The sequence below is a fragment of the Pipra filicauda genome, unplaced genomic scaffold, assembly GCF_003945595.2.
Source record: "Pipra filicauda isolate LSUMZ 115617 unplaced genomic scaffold, ASM394559v2 scaffold36_size6622888_pilon, whole genome shotgun sequence".
NCBI lineage: Eukaryota > Metazoa > Chordata > Aves > Passeriformes > Pipridae > Pipra > Pipra filicauda.
In genome coordinates, this window is record NW_024104498.1 from 5,661,540 (window position 1) to 5,674,503 (window position 12,964).

Genomic DNA, 12,964 nt, shown 5'->3' on the forward strand with positions numbered 1-12,964 from the left:
CCTCGCCTTTTTCTTTCTCCTCCGCTCTCCTTTTTTTTCTTTCTTCTTTTTTTTTTTTTTCTTTTTCTTTCTCCTGTATCATTTCTTCCTCTTCTTTCTTTCTTCCTTCTTTCTATGCTTATTTTTCTCTTTCTCTCCTTATCTTTCTTTCTTTCTCTTTTCTCTATTCCGCTCTTCTATGTACCTGGTTTTTTTTTTTTAACTTTCTTTCTGTTTCCCTTTTTATTTTTCTCTTTTTATATCTACTCTCCCTGTTAAATCTCTTTGTGTTTTGCTTTCCCCCCTTTCTCCTTCTTTACCCAGTTTTAATTTATTTTGTTTTGTTTTCCCGTCTTTCTCTCTTCTTTTTCGTCTTTCTCCCTTTCCCTTTTTTCTTTTCCTCTCTCTTTCGCTCTTACTCTTCATGACTCCTTTTATTTTTCTGTTTCGTTTGCTTCCCCTCTCTTTCCTTCTCTTTTCCTCTTTTTCCCTCCTTCTTATTTCCTCCCCCTTTCTCTCCGTCTCTGTCTTTCCTGTCTCGCTCATTTCGTTTGGAGTCCATCGAGGGCCGCTTTACCGCTCTCTCCAGGAGGTTTCCAGCAACGTCCACCCCTGGGAATCTCTTGTTTCACCGCAGCGAGAGGGGTCTCCCCTCCTTTGAACCAGGGGAGATACCGGCGGACCCCCTCTCTGGGCTCAGCAATTCCCCTGCCTGTGCCCGGTGGGCTGCGGGGAAGCTCCAGGCGCGTTTTCCGGAGCCCAGGACCCCGGAGCTCACCCTCCTACACCCCCTTTTCACTGGCCGTCGGTACATTTACCGGGGGTAACGCGACGTCCCCGGCCCCTGCAGGGTTGCAGGGGTGAGCGTGTGCCGGTGCCCGCTACCCCCGGGCTCGGACGGGCCCCCACGGCCGTGAGGGGCCAATTTGCATTTTATTCTTTTATTAAATAGGATGCACTTTTGCACCCTAAGCCCGTGGCTGCAACAGGTGACTCTGAGATCCAGGAGGGGACAAAACCTACTTGCGGCAGGGTCTGGCCGCGGGTTTCCCATATTCCCTCATCATCCAGATGCTACCTTCTCCTCGGGCGGATGGTACCGGGATGCGCCCGCCCGTGGCCCGGGAGAGGGCTCGGCCCCTCTGGGCAGCCGGTACCGAGCAGCCCGGAGCCCGGTGGCCTTTCTTGGCCACGGGCAGGCGGGATGCCTCGCTTCCCAACCGCCCTGGCTGCCTACATCCCTTCCCCCGGGATCCCGGTAAATTAGATATATGGGTATGGTGTGAATCATATTCATCTCCCTCTAAGTGTGCCAGGGCAGGATGAAAACCTGTAAGGGAGACAATCTCCTCGATGAGAGGTCGGGTGGGAGACCTAAGGGGTGTAATGAGTTTGTCTGTCGGTTTCTACGTGGGAGACCTCGTGTCAGTGCCTTGGGATATTTCTAATGACCGGTTTGGTGGTGTTTCTCCCACACCCCGATCTTTTCTGGTTATCGAGGTTTGGGCTCCATGTCACAGGGTGGCAGAGAAGCTCTTTTTTTGGGGCCGTCTTTATCCGTTTCGTTCATATTTCGTTTTCCCTGCTTTAACTCGCCTTTTAAGTGAAATTAGATTCCTCTTTCGTTAGTACCGCGTGTTGAAACAACACCGGCGATTCCTTTCACTCTCGCAAAAATTATCAGATTCTTCACTTTTTCCTGCCGACGAAGACGAGCGGAGAGCCCTCAGAAAGCCCGCGGATGAGCCCCCACTCACCCCCCTGTCCCCGCAAATTACTCTTCAGCAGTGAGAACCGTCTGCGAGGCACGCGATCGCCTTTCATTTCAGATGCAAAATCCGTGGGAATTTTTCCCCCCACCCGGACGAGATTAGCTGGGGTGCCCCCCATAGTGTCCCCCCAGATCAGTCCTCGGCAGAGGGAGAAGAGGGGACAGAGGACAAGACCCCGGGTGTAGGGAAACTGCAGCCGGGTGGGAGCGGAGCCGTGCTGGGGGCCGGACCCCCGGCGGGCCGGGGACGGAGATGCCGCCGCTTATCTTTTAAACTGAAACAAACTAAGTGGAGAAGGAAAAACTTCCTCCGTTTGGGGATGGGGCCAAAAATTCCAAGGTCCAGTCAGACCGGCCCCCCTCGCCCCGGGCCGCGGCAAGTTTCAGTGGGGTGCGTGGGGGCGAGGGGAGCGAGATGGGAATCAGCTGTAGGGGCAGTGCCGACCCCCCCCGCTTCGGCCTGCAGCGCTCCTGTGATCTCCTCTTTCCAGGAGAGAAACGTGGCCACAAAATAAAGGCAACAAAAGGAACGCGCAGGACTCGGCTGAGAGAACTGGGGCCGGGCGGGGTGCAGGGCCGAGCACCCACCGCCGGCCTGGGGAGATGTGGGGGGCAACAACTAGACCCTAGGAAAGCAGGGTCTCCCAGCGGTGCTCTCCTGGATCTGTGCCCCTTCCCCCTCCCCCCAGCGCACCTTCACACCCCTAACCCCCTGAGAATTTACTGGTGTTATTTCTGAAATGCTTTTCCCTCTTCTTACCCCACTTTTTTTTTTCTTCCTATTTAATTACTTCTCTTGCAAAACCCGAGGCCTCTGCCACCTAACGCGGCACTGAAATCCACGTCTTCTCTTTGACTTACAACCCAAATCCCAGTCCCATGACCTTTCTCTTTCCCCCCACCCCCCACCTCGGGTCCCCCACCCTCGGTCATGTGGGACGCGAGTAAATTTATCCACCCTTGTGGAAAGGCCTCCCTTCTGCAGTTGCTCCTGAGAAGCCCGACACGTTTCACAAGGAGGATAATTTCTGTTTCCCACCTTTCTCTCTCTTTCCTCCTTGTTTTTAATTTGGTTTTAATTTCATTTTCTCGCCTACCCCACGATGCTCCCATCTCCCGTCGGGCATGCTTCTGCTCCATATATGCCTTTCAGTAAGCCCCTGCCAAGAGGGTACTTCAGGGGGATGGTTTTGACGGCTCTTGAGCTCAGGAAATCACCCAAAAGAACATTTCTGGCCACCCTGGAGCTGCGGCGAGCTGAGCCCAGGCTGCGTCCTCGGCAATCTACCCTCCCCTCCCGCCGCACCGCGGAGGTTCCCACACCCAAGGATCTGGATATGTGTCTGGGGACAGGGACGCCCTTTTAGCCCTGCGGTAGGGGACTGCCACCCGCGGCCGCCTCTCCGTCTGTCCCGCGGCTCCGGCCGGTCTCTTTTACCATCTCGGCTGCTCTTCCCACTCCAACTCCTGAGGGGAGACCGCACCCTCGAGTTCCCCCGGGAACGGCGACTGGCACAACCACCCACCCTGGGTCACACAAACCCCAGCCCAAGTGCGTTTTCCAGCTGCAGCCGGAGGTGGAAAACCTGCGACCAGGCTGCGGGGTGGTCCCCGCATCCCCCCCTCACCATCTCTGCTGAGATGTGGGTGGCATTAGGAAAAGGATGCCCCCGCTGCCGGGGGTACCACGGCAATTACAGAGGTTATGTGCGAAGGGGGCAGCTCCGGAGGAGGGTCGTGCAGCCCCGCAGGAGGCTGGGGCCGAGAGGTGCCCTCACACCCCGCATCCCCGGGCGTCTCGGCCCCCGCGATGGGGGCTCCGAAGGGGGAGTCCGGAGCCACCCTCCTTTCTGGCTCTGGGCGTTGGGTGGATATTCAGCCTGGATGACCCGGTGCGGTGTCGCTGCCGCCGTCTCCGCCGTCGGGGACGGCCGGAGAAAGCCACTCGGCCGCCGCAAACCGCGTGTGAGGCGGCTGCGGACGGCGCCGGTTTGGGTTGTTCAGACTTCCCCCAACTCCTTTTTTTAAAAAAAAAAAAAAATAAAAAATATTTTTTTCGTCGCTGCCAGTCATGGACACGTTCCCCGTTCTTCCCGCAGTGGGGATTTACCCCAGCTGCAGGCAGGTGTCGGGCACATTTTGGTGTAGGTAATGAAACCACGGTTCTGAGTGGAGCTGTCGGGTCTTTCACCTGCATCTTTGCCCGGTAAACTCTCGCCCACGGGCTCACGTGGGAAAAAAAATGGCGAGGAAATTGATAGAAACGATTCGTTTCCCAGCCTCAATCAGAGATAGGGGGAAACGATTCCAGAAAGCGCCACTGAAATCCTGCAGAGCCCGATTTCAGACACTGCTATCGGCTCTCGGCGACGGAAGACGGGCAGTATATTTTCCCGTATGGAAAACAAACATATTGGAGCCTCCCTCCGGATCCAACTGATATTATAGTTAATATTTTCAGAATTTACCTTTTGCTTTTGCACAGTATTCCTTTATCGCGCTTATATGTGTACCCGGGAGAAACAGAAGAGAAATATTTATCGAGAGAGAAAGGTGTCTTGTGATAATCGGAAACGGAGGTCCTTTTTTTAAAACACCTTTTCTCGGCCCAAATTTCGTGGGGAAAAATAAAAATGCGTGAAAGCACGGTAGCAGCTCCGATGAGAAATAATAAAGACTTATCATTCGGAAACGAACGTTTCCCGGAAAACCAAGTGGCGAAAAGCGGATTTCCAGCGCAGGGTCGGGCCAAGGGAGAGGGTCTCACCGCCCAACCCGCAGATGCCTGGGTGGGGGCTTTAGAACTCTCAGGTTTGTACCCTTCTCCCCGCCCCCAGCGAGTGCTTGGGACAGGGATGGATCCCGGCTCCGTCCCGCTTCCCAGCCTCAGCCGTCCGCGCGCCGCTCCCGCCTGGAATTTGACCGGTTTGGTCAATTTTGCCTTCTGCGGGCGCGGGGGCTCCGCGCGGCTCCCGCCGCCTTTCGGGGGTTTTCCTCGGCCGCTTTCCCTGGGAAGGTTTAAATAAACCAACCTCCCGCCCAATATACTTTGTTCTCCTCTGGGTACTCGGGTTATTTCTCGGGCTGCCCCGACGGGAAAGGTGCAGGATTTTGCCGGGCTGCTGCCGGTTTTTAAGCAGGGAGAAGAGGGGAGTGGGGGAAATGGGGGGGGAGGGCGGCGGCTGCCGCCTCTATTTTAATGTCATTATAGTTGCCGTGGCAACCCATTGGATCACTCCTCCTGGAATGAACCTTGTGACAATGGCTGGTTTGCGAGAAATCGGTAAATGTGCAACCGGGGGACACAGCTACATTACCGCGAACAACAGCGAGGGTTTAACATGTGACCCTTCCAATTATACTGATGATACCTCGGCGCAGCTGCCTCCGCCGCGCTGCCAAGATGCGTCTGTTTGGGGGGGTTGGGGAGGGGTCCCGGGGCTGTTTCAGGGCACAGCTCGGTGGGGATGGGGCCGCAGCCCGCACCGCCTCTGCCCTCCCGGGGACCAGTAAGAGAGAGGAACAGCATCTCTTCACCGGGCCCACGAATGTGGTCCAACCACTCCAAAAAAGAAAAAAAAAGAAAAAAAAAGGAAAGAAAGGAAGAAGAAAAAGCTTCTTCGGGGGAAAGTGGAGGGAGTTGAATATGCTGTAGGACTGTGGCTGCAGGGCTGCGGAATGAGGACCTGCCTAGGGGGTGGGCAGAGACCCCCCCGCCCCCGGAGCACACAGTACGGCACATCTGTGGCACGGCTGCAGGGAGGAACGAACGAAAACCGCCCCCTCCCCGAAAAAAAAAGTAAAAATAGTTAGAAGCCTTAAAATATGGTTCAGAGAATTGCAAGTAATCAGAGCTGCGGGGGTCAGCAGTGCAAACTTTTTAAGACTAATGTTTATTTAGAAAAGTGAGTGGTGTCTGCGTTGCTTTTCTAGTGCCCCAGCCCAAAAATCCTAATGGCTTTTGCAGACTTTCCATCACAAACTCCTGCACAGGGCGCGGGGACCACCGCCGAAAGCAACCCCAGCAGCCCCTTTCAAAGGGATCATTGGCACAGGGTTTATAACCCCCCACCCCGTCTTTACATGAATCAGTGACGGTATTTTCTGCATCGGCTCCCCAGTTTTGCCGCGCTTTCGCATTTGATGTAACCCGAACACTCGGTAACACTGGGGAGGAGAAGTCGGGGGATGGGAACGGCGGCCCCCAGCTCCCTCCCCAGCCCCGTTCAGCCCCGGACGGCTGCGGACCTGAAAGCAACGCGGGGGTTCAGCCGAGCTGGAAACCTCGTTAGGAGGAACCCGGGGGCAGAGACAGGAACCGGCACGGGGCGGGCTGGCCGGTGTCCTGCGAGGAGGCATCGCTGGCAAATCCATTCCCCCATCTCACTCCTTCCAGCCGTTCTCCCGGGAGTCCAGCCACAACGCCAGTCCTTGTGTAGGTTTTGGGGTCTCTGCTGAGCCCACCCCAAAATTCATCTCGGGGATAAAACACGATTGCCAGGTGGGATTTGACTACCTTAGCAGAGATTCGAGTCTCTGCCTCGGGATACTCCTTTTGTTCCGAGGGATGGAGGAATAAAACCTGCAGCCCCCAAAACCTTGCACACCTTTTGGAGCAGTGCCCCCTCTATTTTAAACAGGAGGTGGATCCAGGGGAAACTCAGTCCTGGGATTTCACTGGAAAACAGCTCTAGGTGCCTTGCATCAGGGTGGGGAGAACTAAGCTGTATTCAGTTCCCCACATCGCCCTCCTGCCCTTGACAGGTGTCAGGATCTGGGAGGGATGAGTAGGACAGCAGGATGTTGTCCCCTCTCCCGTCATTAGGGTTCACAGATCATCATCGGGGCACCCGGGGCAGCTCTGCAGTGGGATGTGCAGGAGAGAACAGGGTGGGGAAGAGAACTGGAATGGAAAGGGGAGAAAAAGGGGCTGAATCTTGCTCCCTTTCCATCCAAGTGACTACCTTGTCCTGCTCCTGAAAAGGTAAGCTCGGTTTAACCCCTTCTTTGATCTGCATAGGAAAAAACCACGGAGTTAAAACCTGAAAATGCTGAACCTGGTAATGGCAGCTGAAAGTGCCTCTGGAAACAAACACACCTGAGGCCTGACCCTGCCTTCCCCTGGCCAAGTCGAGCACAGATGCTCAGCTCCTTGAGTTTGGGTCCAGGGCTGATGTCACAGTCAGTGCTGTGGGGCTGAGTGTGGCAGAGAGAGAACAACGGTATTTATAAACTGCTGAAATGTGCCTGACACTTGAGGAAAGATCCTCTCCTCTCCCTCAAGGGCTTTCATTTGAAGGGCTTGACTTTGCCCTCCAAGAAGCTGATAAGACCTTCCAGCTCCCATTATCTCTGAGGGCTGTGTGTCGCCCTCCTCACCGTGTGCTGGAGCAACTACATCAGGTTGCTGTGATTGCTTGGGGAATGGAGGTCCCCCCTCAGGACCTGACACCTCTTTTTAGGGATTGGCAGCCTGGTGCAAAGCCAGGCAGTAGGAAGGGGATGGGTGGCACCAGTCCTTTGCTATCCTGCATCCCTCCGTCCCCCTTACAAAGTAAAAATGCTGGGAATGCTGTTCACCCCTAAATTTGGAACATTTGGGCTGAAATTTTTTGATGCATTTGAAAAGGGAAGGCAGGGAAGGAGGGCGCTGAGAGGCACATGGGAAGAAGAAAAAGCTACAGCCTTGCTGGCATGAAGTTGATTTGTCCCTTTGTGGCTGTTTTCTGTCACTGTACCCAGGAGATGCTGCGAACCACACGCAGATGAGGCTCAGCCATGGGAGAACCATTCCCACAGGTATCATAACCTTGATGCCCAATTTAAATCAAAGCTGTACTTCTCCCTGCCAGGGAAGGGGTGGGAATTTCAACCAGCTTCTCCTGCAGCTATGTTCTGCTCCCCAGGACCAGAGGGGCAGAGAGGTGTGTGTGACATTGTGGGTGATGGTGCCGGTGCCAGTGGGTGAACCGGAGAGACCATGGGCCAGTGAAGCCAAGCCCCTCCATCCCTCAGGGGCTGGGGCCAGTCTGATGCTTCAGCGAGGTTTTTTATCTGCCTCCTTGATGTCAGCAGAGCACGAAGGCAGGGGAGAGGTCAACCCCTCTGTTAATACACGTGTTTTAAATAACTGGTATTTTTATTTCTTCCCTTCAGTGCAGTGGGCTTGGCACACATCTTTGTTTGCACAATTGTCCTGCCCATACATTCTGTTGCCCAAGTAAGGAGAAAAAGATCCCATGTGAGATCTGGAGGTGTGCTCTGCTGGTTCTGACATGTAAATATTAATCAAGAAACAACACCAAAGAGACTAAAAATCCCTCCTACCCTTGAACCCCTTCAGATCCCTTTATTGTCCAGGCATTTGTTGCACTTGGACTGGTTTTTCACTTTCTCCTCTCAGAGAGGCTGGCTCCAGCAATGGTCCCCAGATTCCTCAGCTACATCCTACTGAGGGAAAACATTTATTGAAGTTTTCAGCTTATTAGGGAAATACATATTTCTGCTTCTTTTCCAAACTCCACTGACATCTTTTCTAAGCCAGCCCTGTGTGTCAGCGTGGGGGCAGGCGAGGCATCCTCTCGCTCTCCTCTTGCAGCTGATGCCTGCTGTATGACCCTTGAGTACCCTGAAATACCATGGAGGGGGATTCCCACCACCACCATGTGCTTTGTTAGTGGGCAATAGTGGTGAGTATCCACATAGTTTGTTTTCCTCCATAAAGCTGTGCTTCAGCTCACTCACACCTCTGGAGAAACAGGGGGTATGGACACAACATTCAGCTCCTCAGGTAACCATGTTTCAGATGATCTTTGCCAAGGCAGTGTCAAATGAGGTGAGAGAGCACAGGGAGGTGCCCAGTGAAAGAACTGGATGACCTGTTTCACATGAAGACGAGGAAATACTTTTCCCTGGGACACCCTGTAAAGCTCACTCTGCTGGCAGGTTCTCAGATGGTAACTACAAGTGCTCAAGTTTGGATGTGGCCTTTAGTTTCAGATGTCCTTGAAGCTTCAGTTGCCAGAGGTTGGCAGGGTGCAGCAGGGAGAGGATCATTCTATGCTCACTGTTTCTGTTATTTTCTTTCTAAGCATTTGTCCCCAGACACTGCTGGAGAGGAGATTCTGAGCTTTGGATGAAATCCCACAGATTTTTCCTGGAAGCAGAACGGCAGGAAGACAATCAGGAAAGAAGAGGAGTAATATACTATTCTCGTGGGCACTTGTTGCATTTCTCTGTTTGCTTTGCTGCATTGTTTCCTCTTCCTCCAGCCACATACTGCAGGATTATGGCAAATGAATTAAGGGATTAAGTCATAAGGGAAAATTAGGATCATGCTAATTTAGAAGCAGAAACCCAGATGGGCTCATTGAACTCTAGATGATGCAAGAGAATCTTGGGTAGTGCTGTGGATGTAGGTCACAGGATAATTCAGGTTCTTGGAAACCTCTGAAGGTCTCTGGTCCAACAGCCCTAAAGCAGAGTCAGCTCGGATTAGATTGCCCACGGCTTTGTACAGTGAGGTTTTGAATGTCCCCAGGGATGGAGATTCCCCACAGCTCTGGTCCCCTGTGTATAACCATGCTCAGGGTGAATTTCCCCCAATATCTAATCAAAGCTTTCTCTTCTGAAACTTGTATTCCTTGCCTTTCATTCTATGTCTGTGTGTACATTGGGGGTGTGTCCAGGTGCATCAGGACTTATTCAGGTCCTGTAGTACCTTCCTTGTAAACCAGATTGTTAGGCACAAGCTTCAGAGATGGTCCCACACCTTAGACAGTGGGTTCTGGGCATCCTGAACACTTTGGACTCTCCCATTGTGAGCAGGCCTGGATGGAGGTCTCACCTCTCCATGGTGCATCAGCACTGCTGTTGAGTCGCTCTCACCTGTATGACAGGGTGAGGATTTGCTGCTGCTGTGACTGCAGACCCCCCAGCAAACGCTCCCACAACCCATTTTCAGGGCCATCCAGGAGATGGTGAGTCTGGGGGAAAAGGACATGTGGTGGCCTTTGGTCTGCTGCACCTACCTGGGGAAAAAAGGACATAGAAAATAAAGGTCACCTGCTCACCTTCCTTGCTGATAACTGAGCCAAGCAATTCCTTCTCCCCAGTGCCCTGAGCACTCCTCCAGACTGCCTGGGGTCACACAGCATGAGGCCATGCTCAGAGACAGCCTTTGGTGGCAGGCTCACAGACAGGTGGACTTCTTCCAGTACATTTTGGCAGCTGGGGATCATCTCAGTGAAAGACAGAGCTGTGACGTGTTTGGCTGGGCCTTGCAGAAGAGAAGAAGAAATAAAAGAAGAAAAGAAAGGAGAAAAAGGGAAAAAGTTCTTTACGATTTCACAGCCTGTGTCTGCAACTGGGAATGGATGTGAGGGCTTGTTCAGGGAAGAGGTAGCCTGGCCCTGTGCAGTGAGGAAGGGAGAGGCAGAAGTCGTGAAACAGTGCTCTGTTTGGACTCAAATTTGATTTGCATGGTTAAAACTTGCTGATCCCATACAAGGTTCTCCTGGCTGGGAGCTGAACTTGGTTCCACAGCCAAGCTTTTTTCTTTTCCAGTGTTCAGCATAAATCAGACTTTCACAGCCGTCTTTGAGTGGAAGGAGCAAGAAATCACGTTTTGTCTCCTGTCCAGGAGCTCTGTGAGAAAGAAGCTGTCAGGAACCCAGGAACCGGACCAGATCTTCTGACACGTGCTCTGTGAATCCTTGCTGCCTGGCTCTGCCTTCCCCCCTCTGCTGTAATGGCTCCATCAGTTCCCATGCGCTGCTTTTCCCAGACGAGATCCCAGCCAGGCTGCTGATATCCAAGTGGAGCTGTGCCCCAAGCAAGGGACACTGTGACATCTCTCAGGCTGGGTTATACTCTCCCCTGCCTCTTACCCAAGCCATTAAGAGGGTTTTAACACAGATCCAGATCTGGTGTGGTGCCCTGCTGTGACCACTTGTGCTCCCCTGGGGTCATATCTTTAGGCTCTTTTTTTATCTGGAGAATCTGCCCAGAGAAGTCACCCTTCCCTGTGCTTTTCTAATACAATAGTCACTAGTCTCACCAGGAATTATTTTTCAAATATCTAGGTAGAATTTCCCTTGCTGTGCCGTGTTTCCATTGCCTCCCATGCACTTCCAGGAGGATGGTGGCTCCATTGTATATAATACCTCCTGTGAGCCTTCTCTGACTGAACAAACCCAGCTCCCTCCACATCTTCCAACTTGGCAAAGTGGTGCTAATTTTTCTTGTACTGCTTCATAAGCATTTGGGGGAGAGGGGCAAGTTACCAAGTTCCTGATGTTCGCACAGACTGAGGAATGAGATGCTGGAAAGCAGTGCCATGGAAAGGGACCTGGGGGTCCTGGTCGACGGCAAGTTGAATATGAGTCAGCAGTGCCCTGGCAGCCAGGAGGGCCAACTGTGTCCTGGGGGGCATCAGGCAAAGCATCACCAGCTGGTCAAGGCAGGGGATTGTCCCACTTCACCTTGAAAATTTTGTGCAGTTTTGGGCACCCCAATATAAGAAAGATATGAAGCTGTTAGAGAACATCCAAAGAAGGGCAGTAAAGATGGTGAAGGGCCTTGAGGGGAAGCCGTGTGAGGAGCGGCTGAGGTCACTTGGTTTGTTCAGCCTGGAGAAGAGGAGACTGAGAGGAGACCTCATTGCAGTTACAGCTTCCTCAGGAAGAGGGGAAGAGGAGGGGCAGACACACTCGATGGTGACCAGTGACAGGACCCAAGGGAATGGCCTGAAGTCGTGTCAGGGGAGGTTTAGGTTGGATATTAGAGAAAGGTTCTTCACCCAGAGGGTGGCTGGGCACTGAACAGGCTCCCCAGGGCAGTGGTCACAGCACCAAGGCTGACAGAGTTCAGGAAGCATTTGGACAATGATCTCAGGTACATGGTGTGATTCTTGGGGACAGTCCTGTGCAGGGTTAAGAGCTGGACTTGATGATCCTTCTGGGTCCCTTCCAACTCAGCAGATTCTGAGATTCCTGCAAACACTACATGGGTCATCTACATCTGAGCATCTCCCGGCAAGTGGGGAGGGCTTTGGTGGAGGTGGCTGTAGAAATCCTACCAACATTTGCAGTGGAGTCAAGCAAGGGACAAAAAGCTCCACTGCTCATCCTGTTGAAACAGAGGGTTAAAGCCTCTCTGCTGGAGCCATTCCCTGCTAGTAAGATCCATACAGTCCATTAAAGTTAGGGATCTTATTATGGGCTATATAAAAAAGGTAAAGAGGAAATGAGAACCTTATGAAGGGTTTCTTATGAGTGCAGATGGCAAGGGCATCTGAGGCTAAGGAAGCCTCTCCAACTGGCTTTTTCCAAACAGAATTGCTTGCTTTACAGGTTTTATCCTCTTTTAAAAGGAGGTAAATGGATGCAGGAGTATCTTTTCTGCACAACTCACACCTGCTGACCAGCCACACTGCCCTTGGGATGGATAAACAGATCCTAAAGACGTGTCATGCTCTGTCCTAGTTTCAGCTGGGATAGTTAATTTTCTTCCTAGTAGCTGGTACCGTGCTGTGTTTTGGATTTAGTACGAGAATCATGTTGATAACACACTGATGTTTTAGTTGTTGCTAAGTAGTGCTTACCCTAAGTCAAGGACTTTGCAGTTTCCCATGCTCTGCCAGTGAGAAGATACATGACAAGCTGTGAAGGAGCATGGCCAGGACAGCTGACCCGAAGTGGCTGAAGGGATATTCCGTACCACAGGTCATCATGCTCAGTGTATAAACTGGGGGCAGTTGGCCAGGAGCCACTGAATCACTGCTGGGGGGTGGTACGGGCATCGTCAGTGAGGGGTGAGCAGTTCTATATTCATCACTTGTTTTTCTTGGGGTTTAGTCCTCTCTCTCTTTTTGTTATCTCCCTTATTATTATTATTTATTAATATTATATTTCATCTCATTTCAATTATTAAACTGTTCTTAGCCCATGGGTTTTACCTTTTTCTAATTCTCCTCCCTACCCCACTGAGGTGAGGGAGACTGAGCAAGCATCTTCACGGTTCTTAGTTGTTGGCTGGGGTTAAACCAAGACATGCTTTCAGGAGCACAGTCTCCTTTCTTCCTAGCACCAAATTCAGTCTTCAAATGCACTTTTAGGTCATGCTCAGCTGTCTCCTGAATCAGAAGGAGCTGACTGTATTTGTACCTCCTGCAGCCTAATTGAGGACTGATGAGACATCCATAAGCACAGAGGA